This window comes from Strongylocentrotus purpuratus, unplaced genomic scaffold (assembly GCF_000002235.5).
Source record: "Strongylocentrotus purpuratus isolate Spur 01 unplaced genomic scaffold, Spur_5.0 spur5_scaffold_15, whole genome shotgun sequence".
Classification (NCBI taxonomy): domain Eukaryota; kingdom Metazoa; phylum Echinodermata; class Echinoidea; order Camarodonta; family Strongylocentrotidae; genus Strongylocentrotus; species Strongylocentrotus purpuratus.
Window position 1 is genome coordinate 21,584,406 of NW_022145600.1, and position 21,638 is coordinate 21,606,043.

Below are 21,638 nucleotides of genomic sequence, written 5' to 3' on the forward strand. Positions count from 1 at the left end.
ATTTCTTTCTACGTCGGGGTGAACACCAAACAGTTCCAAATAATCGTATCTTTTTTCTAGAACGTAAATGATTCCATCTTATATTGTCGCTAATTTTCTCGAATTACTTTTCTTTTCTAATAATGTAATTTATTTTTATGTAAATAAAAATAAATTAATATTAACGAAATAAATGTAAGTTATATCCTATATGTATTGTAAGTGAAGATGGAAATCTGTTTACCATCATAATTACGCTTTGTATTACATTGTGCATACAGTTACAGAGTGTCAAGAAGGTGGATCCCCAAAGATCACGATGGAGTGTGACCCAGGATCAACTATCAGGATCACCAAAGGAGTTTGTGTGATGGTCCCTTCTTGCGATGCTTATGACCCCTCTCTGGAGAGCCAGTGTGATAACAGTAACAAGACGGCACTGTGGGCTCCGTATTGCCAGACTGTCAATCCATGTAGCATCACTGTCTCATGCTCGGCGGGTTCAACGTGCCAGGGGGATTACACCTACGGCTACGCTGATTATGAATGTAAGCAGTAGCGGTTCTAGAAATGGCAGGAAATCAGCCCCCCCCCCCCAACCCCCTCGAACCAAAAAAAAATCTTGCACCTGAACATAACATTAGAAAAAAATATTAATCTATGAGAGGCAAATGCAGAATAAATGCACAAATCCCCAAGCCCCGGCGCTCCTCCTAAAACAAATGTTGTTATTTATATGTAATTGCATGAAAGTAAAAAAGGATGAACATTTAACGTTTCAAGGAGCTTTAATATAAAATGCATCCAATAAATCAAGTAATTACATAATTTTCAAGAGAAATAAATCATGAACGTTGATCCCACTGCAAAATTAATTGCATAACAATCACCTGAAACTGCGAAACAAAAATCGAAATATATTCAAGTTGTTATTATTTGGGGATGCGTAGAGAAGTGAATGTTCATGTTATGTATTCATAACTATGTATTGGCACTGTTTTCTAAGTGTTCTACATGTTTCATAATGATATAGTTGTAATTCATACAGCACCTTTTCCACTAAGATGGCATCCACGAGTTAGTGTTACCAAGCAGTGAAAGTTTAAGTTAAAAGAATGCGTAAGGTTTTAGAACAGGAAGGTTTCCAAACTCTGTTTGAATGTTTCTACTGTTGGCATGTTGGTGATGATTTTAATTTGAGGGCGTAGCTTGTTCCGGAGTGTGCCAGCAGGAGAGGTAAAAGCTGCATTTCCAGCTGATTTGTCGATTATTGGTTCAGGCGCGAATCCAGGAATTTCTTGCCGGGGAGGGGGGGGGGATGAGAGGACACTTTTTTTTTTTGGGGGGGGGGGTAAAAAAAAAAATTTATTTGACATTTTGCACCGTCATATTATATTATGTTATGTTATGTTATATTATTTTTGGGCTGGGGGGGGGGGCACGCCCCTGTTTTTCGGTATATTTTGGGCGAATTTAGGGCTGATTATAACATCTTTTTTTTGGCGGGGGGGGTGGGGCACGTGCCCCCTGTCCTCCCCTCCTATAAAATAAATTGTTTAAATCCTCGATCATCTTTTTAATGCTATTCTTATTCCATACACAGGTGTTACAGATGAAACAACCGCGCCGACAACGTTAACAAGTGTGAGTTATCCTCCATAAGGGGGTCATGTGACATACAAACATTCCCCAAAAGACTGTAATTTAGTGTAATATGAAGAAATATCTAACTATTTTTTTTCAGATGAAATTTTGTATAACATCACAATTGAATTCGTCTTACAATTTATTTATTTTATTTTACTCACTCGCTTCATTACCTATTCATTCATGCATTTATTTAATTTCATTTAGTTGTTGATAGTTAGAACAGTAATAAGTTTCATAAACCAAGTTGAATGATAAAACGATACACTTGATACTGATTGCTTGGTTACTGGATCGTTTCTTATTCTTCTACTTAGTTATGCATGTAATTCTGAATTATCCTCTTTTTCGTGAAATCTACATATCATATATAGAATTTTAGTTATTTCATAAATTAATGTATTATGATTATACTGAATGAAAAGAATTGTATATTTCTGTTTGATAACAGGCCAGCCGTGAAACGCCTACAGAAGAACGGACTCCAACGCCAAGTAAGTACATGTATTCACAAACTGATGTGAAGGTGTCATGGTAAAGTGGTTCAGTCATTTGACTCTCAATCCTAATGTTCATGGTTTGAATCCCAGTCTGGCACCAATTTTCTTTGGCAAGATCAGCATTTGCAACTTCCTACCCCGTTTAATTGGGTACCTGGCGATCGCTAAAGAAATACTAATTGCAAGGCTCTCTGGCAAAATAGCACTGGATCTGACGAGGCTTCTCTTGGTAGACAAAATCATGATTATTATCATTATTATCCTTTATTATTCAAGATAGAGCAAATCCAGATGAAACACTATTGGTTATGATAGTAGGCATACAGAAATTAGAAGCATTATAATTAAGAGCTAATAAATGTAACTATTATCATTTTATTAGTAGTATTATTATCATCATTGTTGTTGTAGTTGTTGCTGTTGTTATTTTGTGAGGATAGCCTGGCCTCATGCTCACGACACAGGCAATTCAGAGTAGGAAATGTACAATACACATGCAAGCATTTGGGGGCAGTGGGCCAGTAAGCCGAGGTAGCGTTTCTACTTCGTCATTTTCGTCATTTTGTATTGTATCCTCATTTACAGATATTGAGTTAAGATTTGTATAATTTTGTGCAATAATATAATTTGTTCTCATTATCAAAATGGGGCAAACACTAGGGCGGGATTGGGGCCATAAATGATACCTTTGGGGCGCAGCATCCAAACCTCCTCGCCCCCTAAAAAAAACCACGAGTCTGCCGTTTTGTAAATATTGAAGGAATCCGTTGCATTGTAATTTAATTAGAAATAAATATGGAATTATCCAACAGGCTACATGAAATTTCAACTTAGCCTTTAATAAATCGTTAAGGTTTAGGGATATGCTATATGTATTTCCATGCCAAGTGTAGGTCTACGTAACCTTGTAGTGGGTTGGAAGGGGTTAGTCTTTACCTAGCATTGCATCTTTTAATGCTCGTCTTTTTAATGCTATTCTTATTCCAAACATAGGTGTCAGAGGTGAAACAACCGTTCCGACAAGGTCAACAAGTGTGAGTTATCCATAACGGGGTCATAGGACATACACACATTTACTGGGAAGAATATGATTATGTGTTATTCAAATAATTTACTAACTCATTCGTTTTATAGATAATTTTTTGTCATAATATGATGAATCGATTTAACGTTCAAATTAAGATTCATTCATTCTATTTTAGTCACTCGCTTAATCACTTATTCATTCAAGCATTCATTTATTTCCTTTTTATATATTTGTGCAATGTAATTTTGACATAGATTTTTCTTTTTCTCACTTACAAATAAAAGTATTAAACATCGATTATTGCTAGGTAACCGGGTCGTTTCATATTTTCATAGACGTATGTAATTCTATATTACCCCGTTTTCATGAAATAAAGTATTCACGATAAAATAATGAAAGTTATTTCATGAAATAACCTGTTATTATTATACTGACGGGAGAGAGTGGTACATTTCTGTTTGATAACAGGGCACTCCTGAAACACCTACAGAAAAACGGACTCCTACGCCAGGTAATATTCACAAAATTATGTGGAGGTGTCATGGTAAAGTGGTTCATTCACTGGACTCTCACTCCTTATGTTTAGGGTTCGAATCCCAGACCGGCACCAATGTCCTTTGGCAAGACATAAACGCACATTCGCCACTTCCAACCCAGCTGTAAATGGGTACCTGGCAATTCGTAGTGTAATAATAATTGCAGGGCCCTTTGGCAGAACAGCACTGAAGCTGATGAGGCTTTTCCTGTAAACAAAATTATGATTATTATCATGTATTATTTAAGATCAGGCAAACCAGAAAAACAATATTGATTATTAGAGTAGGCATACAGAAATTAGAAACATTATGATTAAAAGCTAAATAAATGTAACTATTATCATTTTATTAGTAGTAGTAGTATTATTATCATTGTTGTTGTTGTTGTTATTATTGTGATTTTGTGTGGATTGCCTGGCCTCATGCTCACGACACTGGCAACCCAGAGAAGGAAATGTACAATAAACATACAAGTATTTGATGCAGTGGGCTAGTAAGCCGAGGTAGCTTTTCTACTTAGGACATTTTCGTCATTTTGTATCGTATCCTCGTTTACAGGTATTAAGTTAAGATTTTGTATATTTTTGTGTAATAATTGAATGTTTTATCATTATCAAAATGGGGCAAACGCTAAGGCGGGATTGAGGCCATAAATAATACCTTTAGGGGCGCAGCATCCAAACCTCCTTGCCCCCTGAAGATACACGAGTCTGCCGTTGTGTTAATATTGAAGGAATCCGTTGCCGTTATCCAAAAGGCTACATGAAATTTCAACTTACCCTTTAATAAATCGGTCAGGTATAGAGATGTGCTATATGTATTTCCATATCAAGTGTAGGTCTACGTAACCTTGTAGTGGGTCGGAAGGGGTTAGTCTTTACCTAGCATTGCATCTTTTAATGCTCGTCTTTTTAATGCTATTCTTATTCCAAACATAGGTGTCAGAGGTGAAACAACCGTTCCGACAAGGTCAACAAGTGTGAGTTATCCTTAACGGGGTCATGGGACGTACACACATTTACTGGGAAGAACATAATTCGATGTAATTTAAATAACTAATTCATTTGTTTTATAGATAATCTTTTTTCATAACATGATGAACTGATTCAACTTTCAAATTTCAATTTATTCATTCTATTTTACTCACTCGCTTAATCACTTATTCATTCATTCATTCATTTATTTCAATTTATATATTTGTGCAATGTACTTTTGACATAGATTTTTCTTTTTCTCACTTACAAATAAAAGTATCAACCATCGATTACGAGTGAGAAGAGAAATAGGTTTCATAACACTTAGTTGAATGTTAAAACGATAAACTTAATTCGATCATTGCTCGGTAACCGGGTTGTTTTATATTTTTCTATTAAGTTAAGAATGTAATTCTATATTATCCCGTTTTCATGAAATATACGTTTCACAATAAAATGATTAAAGTTATGTCATGAAATAATCTATCATGATTATACTGACGGGAAAGAATGGTACATTTCTGTTTGATATCAGGCCACTCCTGAACCGCCTACAGAAGATCGGACTCCTACGCCAGGTAAGTATTCACAAAATTATGTAGAGGTGTCATGGTAAAGTGGTTCATTCACTTGACTCTCAATCCGAATGTTTAGGGTTCATATCTCAGCCCGGCACCAATGTCCTTTGGCAAGACATAAATCCACATTCGCCACTTCCAACCCAGCTGTAAATGGGTACCTGGCAATTCGTAGTGTAATAATAATTGCAGGGCCCTCTGGCAGAACAGCACTGAAGCTGATGAGGCTCCTCTTGGTAAAAAAAAAATCTGATTATCATTATCATTATTATCAAAGATAAGACAAATCCAGATAAGACACTATAAGTTGTGATAGGACAGATATTTAGAAAAATTAGTATGTAACTATTAATATCATTTTCATTATTGTTAATTACAATTTTTTTTTTTTTAGGGTTGTGCGCGCCTGTGTGGATGCCCGCCCACAGAGCTCTGCACTTTACTGTATATTTTTCTTGTTTAATCTGTTATTCAGTTACTTTATCTATATCATCTGATTCTGTATGTCTTCTGGAGGCTACTAGACTATTTCGGCCATATTTCATGTGATATTTGTCATACATTTTACATCTACTGGTTTTGCATTCACCACTGCCTTACTTGTGTTGTAAGTAGCCATATTCACTTGCCTGTCATACCTTTACTCCACATGTTAGTGCACAGTCTGCACGGTTGTGCGAGTTTACATAATGAAGGTGGCTATCCTAATAGCCTTTGTATCTATTGTATGCATTGTATGTTACACCACTGATTCTTGTACTGTACTTGTGCATTACACCACTGATTCATGTAATGTAGCTGTACAACATAAGGGAAAGTACAAGTACATTGTTACTCCCATTCAGCGGTATGCTAATTCTGTTTCAAGATTCCGCATTTTACTACTGATCTCGGGAGACATCAGCCCTAACCCTGGGCCTTCCTCTCAAGGACCTAACTGTTCTGATGATTCCTTGACTATAGATTATACCTATGATAGTCAGACTCTTCATGCCCTTAATATTTGGGATGGCCGTTCCTCTGGAAAATGGCGAGAGGAGAATCACTTTGTTTGGGATCGGCTGGTGTCTCTCGGGATCAGTAGATCGTGTCGAAGGCGGAGGACACATCGGGGTAAGAGGGGTGGGCGTGATCGCTTTAAGGACCATCTTAAATTTGGTACTCTCAACTCCCGCTCTCTGCGCAATAAATCAACCATATTTCAAGACTTTGTCGTTGATCACAAATTAGATTTTGTCTGTATTTGTGAAACATGGCTATCATCCGATGATGATGCAGTCGTGGCTGACCTTTGCCCAGGCTCTTACATTTTCAAACACTGTCCACGAGTCTCTGGGCGGGGTGGTAGGGTTGCTTTTCTTTATAAAGACAGCCTCCAGGTTATTATGTCATCAGAAAACTACGACAGTTTTGAATGTATGTCTGCAACTATCTCCAGTGACTCAAGCTGTATGGACATCTCGGTAATCTACAGGCCGCCTGGTGGACATAGCTTCTCCAAATTTCTGGAAGAATTCTCTGACTTTCTTGATGGTAGAATGTACAGAACTCCACCTTTTGTCATCACCGGCGACTTGAACATTCACTTGGACAATAACTCTGCACCGAACACACAAAAGTTTAATGATCTTCTCACTAGTCACGGCATCTCCCAGCTAGTCAAATCTCCTACCCATGACAAGGGTCACATCCTGGACGTTGTTATGGTGCGGAACGCTGATGATCAAATCCTGTGTTCGAAACCTCAGGTCATACCTGGCATCTCCGACCATTCTGCTATCTTATGGAAGCTAAACTTCGCTAAGCCTAGTCGGACCCACTCTACATATGTCAGTCGTAACATCAGAGATATTGACAGAGAGACCTTCGCGAATAGCATTGCTGACTGCAACATCACTGCTCCTGCTACATATTCTGTCGAAGAAGCTGTTCATCACTACAAGTTAGAACTCGGGAGGGTTCTAGATGCTCATGCTCCTCAGATATCACGAAAAGTGAGGAATCATGCAGACTGTCCGTGGTATACCAATGACATTCGTACTCAGAAGAGGATACGTAGACAACTGGAGAGGAAATGGAGGGCCAATGGCCGACTTCAGACTGACAAAGATCTGTACTGTGCCCAGCGTGACCTCGTATTTACTTGTGAAAAGGGCGAAGCGCTCATATTTTGTAGATCTTATTGAAGACTGTCGGAATGATTCCAGAAAACTCTTCTCAGTAGCAAACCGACTTCTGAATCGTCGACCGTCATCACCACTTCCAGCCCACATGGACAGCCAACAAATGGCCTCTACTCATGTTACTCCGTTGTTGAAGAAACCTTCTCTGGACCGAAATTCCCTCCAAAATTATCGACCAGTTTCAAACCTACCTTTTTTGTTCAAAATTCTTGAAAGGGTTGTGTTTTCTCGTCTTTCGGATTATTTTCTGGACAATGATTTGTTAGACCCTTTCCAGTCAGGTTACAGAACCCATCATAGTGTGGAAACACTGCTTGTGAATGTGTCCAACTATATCCTGCAAGGGATGGATAGGGGTAACTCAACTGCTCTCCTGCTGCTAGACTTGTCCTCCGCCTTCGACACCGTTAATCACACTATCCTTTTGAACACACTTAGTTCACTTGGTGTCAAGGGTGAGGCATACAAATGGTTCGAGTCTTATCTGTCATACCACTCTCAGATCGTTTGTATTAATGGTTGCAAATCAGTTGCTTTGCCTCTCTCTTGTGGAGTACCACAGGGTTCTGTGGGCGGGCCTACTCTTTTCTCAATTTATTTAATTGGATTGCGACAAGTTTTGTTACAACATGGCATAGATTATCATATTTATGCAGACGATATTCAACTTATGATTTCCTTCAATTCAGATCAAGCCGCTGCAGAACGAGCCGTTCATCGCCTTGAATCTTGCATGGCTGATGCTCATGATTGGATGCTCGCACGTTCCTTGAAATTAAATTCAGACAAATGCAAATTCCTTATATTTGGTTCCAAAGTACAGCTTAGTAAAGTTAATATCAATTGCATTTCATTTTCTGGCCACATAATTCACTTGTCGCAAACGTGTCGCAATCTCGGTGTTATGTTTGACTCACATATGACAATGTCTGACCAAGTTTCTAATATTTGCAGATCAGTAAGGTACCAATTGCGTAATATCGGTTTTATTCGTAAATATTTGTCCAAGTCTGCCACCGAAAAATTAGTACATGATTTCCTGATTTCCTCCCGTCTTGATTTTGGCAATGCCCTCCTAATCAATCTACCCCAGAATCTACTGTCCAAACTCCAGAAGCTTCAAAACGCTGCAGCTCGTATTGTTTCTCTGACCACCAAGCGTACCCACATTTCCCCAGTTTTGCAGTCGCTACACTGGCTCCCAGTAAAAGATCGCATTGTTTTCAAAATTGTGTTGCTTACCTTTCATTGCGTTCACGGCTCTGCTCCTCAATACCTTATCTCTCTAATCCAAAACTACACTCCTGCAAGACCTCTACGCTCATCCACTTCCAATTTTCTTGTGACCCCCAAAATTACCAAAACGTGGGGGAAAAGATCATTTGCATACTCTAGTCCTAACTTATGGAATGGCCTTCCTGAAGACATCAAAAAATGTTTATCTTCTGATTCTTTCAAAACTCATCTCAAAACATTCCTTTTCAAGTCTTTATCGTTTTTCCTGTTTACACGTGCCTTGAGCACTCCACAGAGTGGATTTGGCGCGATATAAGTTACATTATCATTATTTAAGTGTTATTATTCTTATTATTACTGTTGTCGTTACTATTATCATTTATTATTATAATAATTGTTATTATTCATATTATTATTATTATATTATTATTATTCGTAGTAGTAGTAGTAGTAGAAGTAGTATTACATGTATTACTTTCATCATCATTGTTATTTATCATCATCATCGTTGTTATTAATATCATTAATATTTCATGGTTGAGCTAATGCTAGAAGTAGCATTCCTGTACGGATAGCAACCAGCAAAGTATGGTTTAATATCAGGGAGAGCCGTTCTATTTGTGTACACTAAATGGGGGGGGGGCGGGGGAGGGTAGGGTGAAGAGGGGCATCTATTGCAAGAAAACGGAGCAAAAATATACAGCATACATATGTATTTGGGGGCAGTGGGAAAGTTAGCCGAGGGAGCGTTTCTGCTTCGCAAATTTTCGCCATTTGTTTTGTATCCTCGTTTACAAATGTTGAGTTAGTTTTGTTCAATAATAAATACTTGTCTCATTATTGATATGAACGATGGCGGGGGGAGGGAGACAGCACGGGGGATGCTTGACTAATATTTGTTTGCGTCTGCGGCATCCAAAGCCCCTCACCCCCCCCCCCCCCGACACAAATAAACAAAAAACGATTCTATCGTATGAAAAATTAAAGGCATCCGTTGCCTTATAATGTAATTCGATATAGGTATTGTACTTTAGTTATTGTACCAATGGACTTGCGTAAACATTCTTTTAAAATCATTAGAAATGAAGAAAACAATAAAACAATGAACATAAAGAGAGAGAGAGAGAGAGAGGTGAACAAAAAACTCAAACTATTGCTTTAGACAGTGTGTGGTGTCAACGATCTTTCGGGAGAAATATTATTCGACAGGCCACATGAAATTTCAACTTGGCCTTTAAAAAAATCATTCAGGTGTAGTCTTATGCTACATGTATTTTTATGTCAAGTGCATGCCTACGTAATCTTTAAGTGGGTTGGAAGGGTACAATCTTTGCCTAGCATCGCATCTTTAAACTTTATATTAATTCATAACACGTTCACAAAGACTTCCTAGAAATAAATTCAAAGGCAATTAAAATACACTATTGCATATATCCCAAAGAAATCATGTTTTGATTAGGAAATACGTCGCTGTAATGCTTGCCATATATCAAAAGGTGATGGCCACGCTATTGAAATTGATTAATGTTCATTCTTATAGAGCCTTGGCGATCGTCCGTGATATAGGCCTATATTTCGATAGGTAATGTCAATCACAACATCGAGTGTTTATTTCGGTTATTTTCCACAGATTTTACCACGATTCACCAAGCATTGCCCACAATACCATCACAAGCAGACATAGTCCACCAGAAGACCTCCCTCTTCAAACGGATCGAGGGACGGCGTCTTCAAAATCACGTGATCAAAACCAAACATGGATTGTCATTGGTCAAATGCGGTGCCGAGTGTAACAAGCGAGATGACTGCGTGTCATTTAACATCGGCAACGGTGTGTGTGAGCTCAACAAACAGGTGTTAGGCGGCACCGGTGTCAGCAGAGACGACTTTGTTGAATACGAGGGATTTAAATATTATGAGAAACAGTAGGCTTTGAGTCGAAGTTTGTCTTGAAGGTATTAACCAACATGATAATGGTTTGCGAAAACACGTGAATGACGTACATAGAGATTCACTCTTCTTCATATACCATTCACTTATTATACCAACTGAGAATATGAGTATTCACAGAGATTTGTCGATCAAGATGTTGATTTACTTCTTTTCATGTGTATAACGAAACTTTAGAAAAAAAAAGTGGCACGAACTTGTGGTTGTGTTGTTCATGTGCATATATAAAATTTACTTTCGTATGATTAATGATCAATATCTGTTTAACCAGACAAATACTTTCACAATCGCTAACACATTAAAATAGTTGTTTAGTCATGTTTAGAGGACTGTATGTAAATAATCTGTATTTGATTGTGTGAATTCTATATCCATTACATTGTTAGAAGTCAAATGATTTAAAACACGCCTTTTGGGGGTCAAACTATTGCCATTATTTAATGGAACGTTTTAAAAGAAAAATGCACTTCAACATTTATAAGTGTAGCAATGAAGGGAAATTAACGCCAAAAAGGTTTGACTCGACTTATTAATTATTTGGTTTCTGAATCATCTTTTGAGCAAAGGCCTACTTTTCATCAATTTCAACATAACGGTATTAATCTGATGAGGTTTAAACAAACACGTCACGCACACCCACACAACCACTCATCCCATATACAAAAAAAAAGAAGAAAATACTGAAGGTTGAATGTTGATGTTCTCAATTTAATTTAATTCAATTCATTTTATTCATTTCCATTTTCAAAAAAATCAATACAAAGGTATATACAATTATAAGCATTTGCAATATATAAGAAAATGAAAATAGGGAACTAAAAAATTAGGCCAAATGGCCTTGTGGAGGCATCATTCCCCGAACAATAGTTAAGAGGATTACATATACAAAAAAACCTAAAAAAAGAAACATACATGACCAAACATGACAGGGACATCGTTCATGGCAGGTAATACAAATGGAAAAAAATCATAGGTTCGAAAACAGTTATAATTATGTAATGATGTATAATATGAATATATGGGTACTAGAATTAAAGATATTTCGATATAAGATGTTGCTTTAATTTTCTTTTAAATAATGTTAAAGACTTGCAGGAGGGTATTTCGGGAGGAATAGAGTTCTAAATAACAGGAAAATTGTTTCTTACAGATTTCAAATATATATTTGTCTTAACTGGCCAAAAATTAAAAGAGTCTCGCCCACGAGTATTATAATTATGAACATCATTATTTAAAGTGAACATTTTAGACATATTTTGAAAATAAAAGAATCCAAACAGGGCAATTGAGTAAAAAATATAAGTCAAATATATTCAGTTTTTTTTTTCTTCAATTTCATAATTAATGGGGCAGAGTGAGTACGATAGTGACAGCCTAAGCATATCAATTTGGCAAAAAGAATTTCCGTTTCGGTTTAATAAAATTTGGAGTGGACTATTAGGCTATTATTATTTTTATTATTTTTCATTATTATAAATCTTCACGCCTTTACTGTTGGGGCACAATAAATAGGTTTTAATTTTCAAGATAAAATCTGAACTATGGGTAAACCTAAATAATAAATGCTGAAAATAGGGCCTATGTTTTATCTGAACTGAATCAGATTCCGTAGGACCTGGTCTTTGCTATACAAGGATACATCGTTGTTCTAAGATATCGGCTTCGTACTTAGTATTTCCCCGGTCGTAAAACTTAGACGCAATAAGAATTGTACGTTTGATAATGTTTTAAATGACTAATCTTTTGGCTAACAGGCTTATTTATCTCATGTGATCGGGAAGGCACAGCGACTTGATATAAGACCGGTATTGGCGCGACTTCAATCACTTCATAAGATTTGTGTGTTCACCAGAATTAATTTTGTGTTCAATATCTTGTAGTAGATTTTCGTACTTTTGCAGTGTTGTGCTACAATATGATATATTTTGTTGTAAATTCAATTCCGTTTTGATGGCTCATCAGATCTGTGCACATAATTCAGTTGAAAGGCCCATCACTGTCAGGGATGAACACACAATCAAAGCCCATAATTGAGTTTTTTTCATTCTAGATATATCCTGCTTTTTTAATTATAAATAATGCGTGAGATTGAAATTGGCATTTTTCGATACTTTTGTAATCAGGGGCTACAGGAGTGATAAAATATCCCCAAAAGGGGCGGAGCAATTTAAATACGTTTAGACTTAATGGTGACGCTGCAGCTTATATGCAAATGATGCAATCCGTGCATGCTACCTAGTCATCTATAATACTTCATTTGTCTGATTTTTTTAAAAAACGTCCATAGGCTAACATGTTAGGCTGCTGACGCTGACCATGCTCTGACAACAGGGGGCGTCGTGAAATGAGACTAAACGGAGCCATATGTGGGTAAAAAAAAAAATTAATTTTTTTTAATCATCATGTTTTTATAATTTGTTATGTAATACGGTTAAAATCATGATACAATACATTCCCTGAAAGGAAAGAAACAGGGCTTACAAATAGTCTATGCTTTTAACAAAAAATTAGGAAAAAAGTAATGTTGCAAATGCATAAGATTGAAATTGTAATAATTTCAAGTAGCAGATGAGGTTCTTTAAGCTGAATACCTGACCTTTAATTTTATAATCTGTGAACATGGTGAATTACATGTTTTGTTGTTTTCAGAAAACAAATAAATTGAACATAATTTCTATTATCATATATACAATATTTTATTCATATCTTTATATTTTTTTTATATGCCTACGGTTGGATGAACTTAATCATACATGGGGAAAACTCTGGAAACTGAACGTGAGAGAACAGAGAGAGAGAGAGAGAGAAAGCAAAAGAGAAAAGGAAAGATATAAGAAAGAACTATTTGATGTTGAGACAATTTGATATCATGAAAATGAGAAATTAATAACGATGTGAGATAGTAAGAGAAATAGAGAGAAAGTAAGATGGAGATAGGGAGAAAGAGTGAAAACAGATGCCAATAGCATGTTCAAATATGTAGTATTAAAAACAGTTGGGGCATGTGGGGAGTGGGGTGGGGAGGAAGGAATTACCACCATCATATTCCCTGTCCCGTTTCATGTGAATTGCCCCCTAGCTATTTCCAAATGACAGGGTTTGAAAGAGCTGATAAAACTGCACTTGTTGTGGTTCTCAAAAGAGAGAGGGGAGAGGGTGTCTACCTTCAATCTAAAATTAGCTGAACACCCCCCCCCCCCCCGACACACACACACACACACAAACTCTAACACACGCGCGCGCACACGCACAAACACACACATACCAACCACCCTCCACACTTCCGCACACATACCACACAATGTCCTCAAAATACCCAACATTGGACTATATACTCCCATAAAAGCACACACTCGCCTCACCCTCACACGCTTTATACATAGGCCTAGTAAAAAATCATAATGTTAATAATAATTTGTTTACTAGGGAAGCCTCGACGGTATCATTCCTCTTCCTCCCGAGGACCCTGCGCTTATTATTACCGGAGAAATGGTCAAGTACCAATTTACACCTTGGTGGAGAGTGGCAAATATGGATGAAAGTCTTGCCAAACGACGTTAGTGCCGGGCTGGGATTCGAACCCTCAAACCTTGAATTAAGAGTCAAGTGAATGAACCACTATACCCTGACCCCTTCTCATACCAACATTGAACAGCGTTCTAGGTCAAATTAATATTCTTCCAATTGTGTTCCAGTAAGCTTACAATGACATAATAATATGCTCTTTTTCTGTAACAAAAAAAAAAATCGATCTCAATATTGAGTTAAATCCAAATTCACAGCATTTGATACAAATAACGTAATTTTCAAACCCCGCGAAAAGCTTTTAGTTAACAAATGTTTTAAATAGACACGGGATAAAATTAATACAATTAGCACTTTAATGTGAAAGCCATTTTACAGTTACCGCTCATAAAAAGTGCATGTTGTTCTTATCAAAGGTCATTTTTTTTCCTATTAGTATTATGTAGAATGATCGCCGATTGCCGCTTTCGAATGTAGGATTAGACCGAGGTTGAAACTACGCATTATCACACGTTCGTTAAATGGATATTTAATTACAAACGGATTTATTAAAGAATCATGTGAAATACAACAAACATTTTCAAAAGTGATAGAATATTGGGAAATCCCAAGCACGCCTCTCTCTCTCTCTCTCTCCCTCTAGGTCAATGTGACACATTGTATAGACGATACAAATAAATTTAATCTTACAGACTCTAAATCAAAGGTACTGCATTACATCTTTATGCGGTAAAAGCTTCATTGTTCAGTAATATTCTAAAAGGCACGTTGGATTTGCTGTCATTTAGCAAATAGATCGCAGACGCTCTTTTTTATTAAGCATTTATCTTTCTTACTGGTAATCCAAACCGGTCAATGTCATGTAGTCTCGTAGTCTTTTTAAAGAGAAGTTGAATAACAATCTTTGAGCTTTTCATTCTTTTTAATTTAGTGTGGAAGAGTATAATAGAAAGATTATCCCCTGAAAAGTATGGCACTTAAAATGCCTTCAAAATTCGAAATACATGTATGACAATTAGCAGGAGACGTGATGGGCTCAGTGGTAGAACAGTGACCTCGTAACCGGGAGGTCCCGGGTTCGAAACCAAATCGATGCGCTAGTGCCCTTTGGTAAGGCATTAATCCTCATTACCAAGTTCTTCGGAGAGGACTTAAAACCGTCAGTCCCCTAGTTGTCTTACCTACAAGCATACACATGCTTTCTCAGCAGTCAGGTAAAACAAACAAACCAACTAAAGCTAAAGGTTGTGTACCACGACCACATGCCTGCCTCATGCTTGTGCTGTCCCATATAGACATTTATGTAAAAAGTGCATGTGACTTTGAATAAAACTGGGCCAAGTTCATATCATTTTGACGATTCCAAAACCTCACAGCTTAGCATAATAATTATACCAATACTTATATTAATGATCGGCCTTTTGAGGTTTTCCCATCATGTCCAAATGGTTTCTTTCACAATGCAATTACATGACTTGATCTTTTGAAGAAAAAAAGACAATTTGACATTTAAATGAACAAAAGAAAAAATAAATATGCTTTGAAAACGCAGAAAAAAGAAGACTGGAACAAAGGCTAATATTACGTCACGCAGAAAATAATTTTAATCCTATTGCTTTAATTGAATTTCATTGTGACAAATATTTTTTGTTAATAAAAAGGTTTCACGTTCATGAAAATGTTCATTATTCGCGTTCGACACGAAACAACATACTCCTCTGACAGGACAATCACGTTTTTATCTGTTCTAGGTGTAAGTCGGGTCTCCCATCACTTACACAGACTAACAGCTCCTTCATTTTTGACGTCAAACTTCGAATAATCTTTAACTTTTCGTCACAGTCAAGATTATAAACTCAGGAAGAGCAATGAATTGTTCCAGAGTTGTTTTCATCTTCGCGTCGGTTATCTTGATCTTTCTTTTTATTGGTGTTTCGAGCTCGACTGAGATGGAAGGTAAGTGACATTGTATTAAAAGATGAAGATGTCGTGGCCGAGTGGATACGTCACCGGGCTGTGGATCACATGGTTCGGGGCTCGAGTCCCGTCACGACACCAATATCATTTGGCAAGACAGTAATCTACATTTAGCACACTAGGCCCAGGTGAGGTAAATGGGTGCCTGGCAGGAATGAATTTCTTGAAATGTAGCCATGCTAAATAAAGCCAGGATTATAACATTACTGCGGAATGCCAGGAATGTCAAGTTCGAGAGACATTGGAGCTACCAAAGAGCCTAGAATTGTCATTAATTGTCATTATTTTGATTAGTATTATTATAATAATTATTATTACTATCAATATTAAAGAATTATGCCCTAAACTACCCTAAATCTCCTTTGACCTTTGGTAAAAAGTCATCATTTTCATTAAAGCGGTCATCGTGAAATGTCTTTGAGGCTGTTCACACCGGCAGAGATAGCGCACGCTAGACCGCGCTATCTCTGTGGTTTGGAAGGTACAACGTCGTTTCGGTCCGCCCAACAGCGAGCCACGGCGAGCCAAAACGGCGTGCCACTGGAGCACCTCTTGGGGGTGGTCCACGAGAGATAGCGCGGTCTAGCGCGCTAGGGGGTGCTACGATAGACCGCGCTATCTCATTGCAGTATGAACAGCCTCTTTGACATTTAAATCATATTGCTCCGATTGTCTCATTTTCGCTCGCTCGATCACTGCAGCACAAACATAGCTCGTTCGACGTTACTACCAAACTAGCCAATCAGCTGTCAATGACGTCATATTGAATGCGGCGGCAAATATATTTTGTGAAATTATCGAGATATTGGCTATTTCTAATTGCAAACTAGTTTTATTTTTGGATGGAAAAGCAGCCATTGTTATCTTGACATTCATTGAATTAATCAGAATAGGGTAAGTTACTTCTCAGATGATTCAAGAGGTCCATTTTGTAGATAATTTTTTAATTTCTTAGAATGTTCCACTGTGTTGCAGGGTACTGGGTGTATGCCATTGGGTGTGATGTGTTCGCGCGCTATAAGTACATGCCACCGCCCCGTCGGGTGTATTCTCGTACTTATGTAGGTGCAAAGCTAGAATGGCTACCACGCCCACTTCCCTCTCTATGCCTTTCTGAACATTCCTTTCCTTCTCAATACAATAACTTTCACCTGCCTAAGTTATTCAAACCATACCGCCTCGCCACTTCCATTACGTAATCATTAAAAGGATCCGCATATACAACATTTTCCTGCTATACGTTGTACTGCAGGAAAATACACTGAATCTCCCTGGTATACCTCACAGTCCAAACGATACATATGTGCCTTTAACGAAGCAGGCGACAATCGGCGTAGCAAACGACACTTGATAGTAATTTTGTATGTGAGATTGCTTTGCTAAATATAAATTACTTTGTTAATAAATATCAACTAAAATTTCTTTTACATTTCTTTAAACCATCATTGATATTTAATAATTCATGAGTAAAAGAAACATACCAAACTATATAATTATATGAAATACTTGGTAGCAATTAGGGGAGTTTGACGTGATGACCGATTGCACCCCTCTGTTAATAACCGAATAGTCCATGGTGTGTCATGAATATTCATGTTTTTGCTTACCTCGGCTAAATGTTTGCTTTTACTAAATTGAAAAATTACGGTAGGGGGGGTGGATGAAATGGACATAATGAAATAGGCAGAAGTGATCTATGATAATTCATGCTTTTTATGTTTCGTGTGCTCGACCTATAATCTTCAAATCGCTTGGCAAATTGAGTCCAAAGCTAGACTTGTTTCACATGTGTATTATAGGCAATGACGAGCTTGCAACCTATTTTGAAAAATTACGGTGGGTGAACTTTCAAAAGTCAACGAGACATGAGGGCTCCAATGAAAGAGCTAGTGATAACGTACGTCGGGGTGGATGTGCTTTTCGTTTAAACAAAAAATGAATTTTTAACGATTTTTAAAAAAAAAGTCCATAGGCTAACATGTTAGGCTGCTGCCTCTGACCATGCTCTGACGATAGGGGGCGTTGTGAAATGAGACTAAACGGAGCAATATGTAACTTGAAAGTTAGGCCGGATCACTTCCTTAGTGGCTGGATCCATGTCAAAATACCGTGAGAGGTACTCTAGTCTTTGAATTAATGATAATATAATAACGATATAAATATTGAATACAACGCAAGGCGCTCAAGTCGCTCCAACATTATTTTTGAAACGTGCTTTCCACTATTTTCTTTCTGTTTTGAGGATTGATTCCACTCTACTCGAAGCGAAGTGAGCCTTATATGATTCCCCCCCCCCCCCATAAAAATGGACTTCCACTCTTGTATATTTCGAGAGTAGCTGCTATCTTAATCAATATCTTAAAATTGTTCTATCTCTCTTATATTCGTTTAGAATCTGATTCATCTTCGTCTTCTGGTGATTGTGACAATCCCACTTTAACATCCATGTTTAAAGGACACAATAGACAGGTAAATAACGAATCCTCCATCCATCTATACGTAACCATAAAACATATCAATGGAAAGCATTTGCCAAACGTGAAAAATGGTGAACGTGACAACCCTACTTCACATTCATGTTTAGTGGGAAAAAGATAATTAATTACCAATTGTATACTTAACATGTTTTCTTATGATATTAGCCATTCCCTCCATTTTTTAAGAGGTCGGGGGTCCGCCTGGAACATGGGAGCGGCTTTTACACCTTCTCACTGTAAAATTACCTGACAAGTCAATAAAAAAAAACCTATGTTTTGGGGATTAATAAAGCTTAAAGAACTCCAGAAAACTTCTTTTTCTTTAATTGCGGTGGTGTGGGAGTGTTTAATCTCCAGAACCCCATAGGTTGTTTTCACGGGTTTTAAGATTTACACCAAATGTAGGATAATATGGTGTTATACTGATTAGCTCTTTTAGGATTACAACAAGTGTAGTGTGGTTTTGCAAAACCACTGCTCAGATGTCTGGTACGGGTAATAATGACCTATATGTATGCAGACCAAGAAGACATGACTATTTTATTTTTTTTATAAATTTGTCATATTTCACGTCCCCATGGCAATACACAGAGTAGGCAAAAAATTAGTAACTATAATTTTTTTTTCCTCAATTTTCTTTATATATTAAAAAAAAAAGTGATACAGTAACTTTCTGGTCGGTCAATAAACAACAGTAAAGTGGCTCCAACATAGTAACACTGTTCGTTCCTAAATCTCTCTCATGCACAAATATGTTGATGCTTTTAGACTACTGTTCCTGTATCTTTTTAGCTAAAAGGTTTTCAGAATGATATACGTGATTTTATTTCATTTCTTTTGTAGAAAAGAAGTGCGCCACTCCGAGGTAAGTAAGATCTAGGGTTGTTTTTTTAAACAAAATATCGATATAAGACATTTCTAAAATCCTGTGAAATAGGGGTTGAACATATTATAACTACTAAAGTGCTTTAAAGCCACCTCGATTTCTTTGCTGTCCAATATAATAGTGGAATCACACGATTTAGGCCTGTAATATAAATTAAAAAAAGCTAAGGCCAAATATAATTCAAACCGGATTTTCGTCCCCTTTTCCTTCCTTTTTACAAAACTCGCCTCAGTCAGTTTGTTATTTTATATTTTCGTTTTGAAATGAAAATATGTACACAAAATGGGAACAATTACATAACAAAAATCGTTAAAATAACGACGTTTTTACATGGTCTTGAGCCCATATCAATTTCTTTCATAGCAAAAGCGCTCCTCACAATTTCTGTAAATTTGGCAGTTTAACACTACGCGTACCGCCTTGACCGGACTGTGCGGTATCTGTGCAGTTCTGTGTGTAGAGAGGTTGGGTCGTATTCATTATTTATTGGGGGTGCATAAATTGCTCTAATTATACGTACGCGTGTAATGCGCAAGTTTATTGTGACGGCACTAAACCCTTCCCACTCATTGTTCCCCTATTTTCATAATGGTACTGACCCAATGAAATGGCCGATGCTGCTTCATATTTAATTTTTTAGATTTCTCAATCTCAGATATAGTCTATACATTTTTTTTTGTACAGTAAATGATCCCAAATCTCAATGGTATATGAAGTGATAATGTCATGAAGAGCATCACATATTTACATACTTTACTAAAATTAGCTTAATTTCATTGCTAGAATCAAACTCTTCGAAGAAAAGATCTAAAAACAAAGACAAAGTCAAGAACACCAATTCGCTCTTTCTCCGTCCACATCTACAGTAGATTAGATATACATACTACGTTGTGTTGCTGCGCTGGTCGGGATTAGTCTGAACTTTTTAAGAAGTTAGTACTACTCCATTTATCTTATTTTCCAATACTTTCAGGCAAAACAAATGATAGGTCCAAAAAAAATTCAAGTAAGGGCATGGTTTTACATGGAATGTAAAGGAAATTTTTCCTTCTTCTCATATCTCGATTGAGGATATTATACTCAATTTCGATTTTTAATGGTAAAGAAAAGTGTAAAAAGATGTCGAGAATTTTACAATATGTCTTGTAATATAAAATGCGCGCGGGTCGGTTGATCTCCCAAAAGGAGCGCGAAGGAATTGCTATGGTTGAAAAGTGCAAATCTTAATGACATATGACCGAGAAATAATTTTTAGAAAAAGTCATAGAAGCAATTTGTGTGCAGGAAAAATATCAAAAATTTAAATATCTAAATTTAAACCTTCCTCGTCAATTCAAGACTTCTGGACGAGAAACTAAGAATCAATTATACTTTGCCTAAGGCCATGCAGCGCATAACACGATCCGACTGCGATCCGATTCCCGAAGAAATGGTACTTGTAATAGATATGGGAATCTAAACCAGCATCATCTTCCTGATTTATGTACTTATATGATGATAAGAATACTAACAACCTGAATTTTAGTTCATTTAAACCTTCTTCAATATAATAGCCGAATCAGCTTCAAATCGTTGATAATCGCACTACGAGTCTGATGGCATTACGTTTCTGTGCGGATTAACTTTTTCTTCCTTCAACGGAGATTGAAATCCCTCGAAATTTAAAATACTTCAGTTTTTGTAATAAATATATTTCCGGTTTCCGATTTATTCGCCACATTATGCCAACACGTGATATATATATATATATATATATATATATATATATATATATATATATATATTACTTTACCGCGTAAAACTTAGGCTCACTCCATCAGTTGGCTATTTTGGGGGGAAACATCAGAATTTGAAACTCAACATTTGTGAAAAGTTTACACTTCTTCATTTTTTTCTACGGGATGGGGTGACCAACAAACAGTTTCAAATAAGCTTGTCTTTTTCTATATTAACCTAAATGATTTAAACAATGTAATATAATCGTAATCTTTTATTGTCACTCATTTTCTTAAATTTCACTTCTTTTCTTACAGAAAAAAAAATCAATAATAATGTTTTGTATTAATCTTAATGAAAACGAATTAATCTGAAAGAAAATATATGTATGTTTAATATACAATGTACAATTATATACATTATATACAATTGAAGATGGAAATGTAT

At 36.7% G+C, this 21,638-nt stretch overlaps 1 long non-coding RNA gene across 1 annotated transcript; it reads left to right on the plus strand.

The window, feature by feature from the left end:
- The first annotated feature begins 1,582 nt into the window (after positions 1 to 1,582).
- LOC115924284 lies at positions 1,583 to 3,660 on the plus strand. The gene is made up of 4 exons (XR_004064261.1): positions 1,583 to 1,623; positions 2,078 to 2,120; positions 3,120 to 3,160; positions 3,622 to 3,660. It is a non-coding gene; the product is annotated as an uncharacterized LOC115924284 (long non-coding RNA).
- The last annotated feature ends 17,978 nt before the right edge of the window (positions 3,661 to 21,638 follow it).